We start from the raw sequence: 2748 nt of genomic DNA, 5'->3' as shown, positions 1-2748 counted from the left end.
ACTTGTCCCTATGCACTCACACACACACATTCTCACACACACTTGTCCCTATGCACTCTCACACACACTTGTCCCTATGCACTCTCACACCCACATATTCTCACACACACTTGTCTGTATGCACTCACACATTCTCACGCACAATTGTCACTACGCACACATGTTCACACACACACGCGTCCTCATGCACATTCATACACAAACATTCTCACATACACTTGCCTCTACGCACACTCACATTCTCACACTTTCTCACACACACTTATCCTCATGCACATGCACACTCACTTTCTCACACACACTTATCCTCATGCACATGCACACTCACTTTCTCACACACGCTTATCCTCATGCACATTCACACACATTCTCACACATGCGGTTTGAAACCCACACATTTCATACACTGCCACAGATATTTTCACACGCATATATTCGCACCCACACATTCTCAGGTGTTGGAATCTCTGTGTAGATTTACATGGGGCCCGGGAGTCGGGTTCTGCAGCCAGAGCTGGAGGCTACACTCGGACGATGCCGATTGAATGTGACAACCATTCCCTTGCCTTTAAAACGCATCATCTCGAATTGCTTAGCAACGCGCCCTTTCTGGTTGGCAATGGGAATGCGAGAAGAATCTGCAATGCATCCTCTTCCCCTCTTAACCATGGTGTGTGTGGTGGTGGTGGTGGCGGGGTGGGGAGAAGGAGGTACTTGGTGAATTTATTAATGAGTCTCAGGCAGCAGGACTTTGGGGTCAGACCGGACTGGGGTGAACACATTGTCTCCCTGGTCCGGAAATGATGAAAAAGAGACAGAAGAACAGCGCAGGAAGTGTGTGAGAAACAGAGAAGGAAGAGATATAAAGGGAGAATGCAGCGACAGAGAGAGAAAGGGGGCAGGGAAGACTAAAGAGATTTATTTATTGCTGTGGCTGGACTGCAGAGTTCTAACTATAGGTGATCAATCTGTTAACAGTTGATAAATAGAGATCATATCAAGGAAAAATCAAATAAAGCCAGAGAAATTAATCTATTCAAACTAAGGAAACAACGAGTAAAAAGAGGAAAGACAGGTTGGGTTTTAGTCGCGTTAAACCATGACTCCCCATCATACAGTGTAATGTTAGTTTAAAAAGCAATTGATATCTCCTATCCAAACATCTATCAAACCAACTGGAAAAAAGCATTGCAGCAAAAACAGGGATATCTGGAGAAACTCAGCTGATCTGGCCGCATCTGTGCAGAGAGAGTTAATGATTCGGGTCCAGTGACCCTTGTAATCCATCTGCTGACTCACACCAGATATCTCAGGTCATCTCAGAGAACTGAATCTCACAATACGCCATTCGGCCCATCACGTCTGTGCCTGCTCTCCAAAAGAGCTAACAAGGTGTAGAGCTGGATGAACACAGCAGGCCAAGCAGCATTTCAGGAGCAGGAAAGCTGACGTTTCGGGCCTAGACCCTTCTTCAGAAATGGGGGAGGGGAAGGGGGTTCTGAAATAAATAGGGAGAGAGGGGGAAGCGGATAGAAGATGGATGAAGGAGAAGATAGGTGGAGAGGAGACAGGCACGTCAAAGAGGCGGGGATGGAGCCAGTAAAGGTGAGTGTTGGTGGGGAGTTAGGGAGGGGATAGGTCAGTCCAGGGAGGACGGACAGGTCAAGGGGGTGGGATGAGGTTAGTAGGTAGGAGATGGGGGTGAGGCTTGAGGTGGGAGGAGGGGATAGGTGGGAGGAAGGACGGGTTAGGGAGGCGGGGACGAGCTGGGCTGGTTTTAGGATGTGGTAGGGGGAGGGGAGATTCTGAAGCTTGTGAAATCCACATTGATACCATTGGGCTGCAGGGTTCCCAAGCGGAATATGAGTTGCTGTTCCTGCAACCTTCGGGTGGCATCGTTGTGGCACTGCAGTAGGCCCAGGATGGACATGTCGTCTGAGGAATGGGAGGGGGAGTTGAAATGGTTCGCGACTGGGAGGTGCAGTTGTTTGTTGCGAACCGAGCGTAGGTGTTCTGCAAAGCGGTCCCCGAGTCTCCGCTTGGTTTCCCCGATGTAGAGGAAGCCACACCGGGTACAGCGGATGCAGTATACCACATTGGCAGATGTGCAGGTGAACATCTGCTTGATGTGGAAAGTCTTCTTGGGGCCTGGGATGGGGGTGAGGGAGGAGGTATGGGGGCAGGTGTAGCACTTCCTGCGGTTGCAGGGAAAAGTGCCGGGTGTGGTGGAGCTGGAGGGGAGTGTGGAGCGGACAAAGGAGTCACGTAGAGAGTTGTCCCTCCGGAAAGCAGATAAAGGTGGGGAGGGAAAGATGTCTTTGGTGGTGGGGTCGGATTGCAGATGGCGGAAGTGTCGGAGGATGATGCATTGGATCCGGAGGTTGGTGGGGTGGTACGTGAGGACGAGGGGGATTCTGTTTTGGTTGTCATTGTGGGGACCGGGTGTGAGGGATGAGTTGCGGGAAATGCGAGAGACACGGTCGAGGGCGTTCTCGACCACTGAGAGGGGGAAGTTGTGGTCCTTGAAAAATGAGGACATCTGAGATGTTCGGGAGTGGAATGCCTCATCCTGGGAGCAGATGCGGCAGAGGTGAAGGAATTGGGAATAGGGGATGGCACTTTTGCAGGAAGGTGGGTGGGAGGAGGTGTATTCTAGGTAGCTGTGGGAGTGGGTGGGCTTGAAATGGATATCAGTTTCTAGGTGGTTGCCGGAGATGGAGACAGAGAGGTCCAGGAAGGAGAGAGAGG

This window comes from Rhincodon typus, chromosome 4, assembly GCF_021869965.1.
Source record: "Rhincodon typus isolate 14 chromosome 4, sRhiTyp1.1, whole genome shotgun sequence".
In the NCBI taxonomy this organism is placed as follows: Eukaryota; Metazoa; Chordata; class Chondrichthyes; order Orectolobiformes; family Rhincodontidae; genus Rhincodon; species Rhincodon typus.
The sequence above is the reverse complement of the archived record's forward strand: the minus strand, read 5'-3'. Positions refer to the sequence as shown.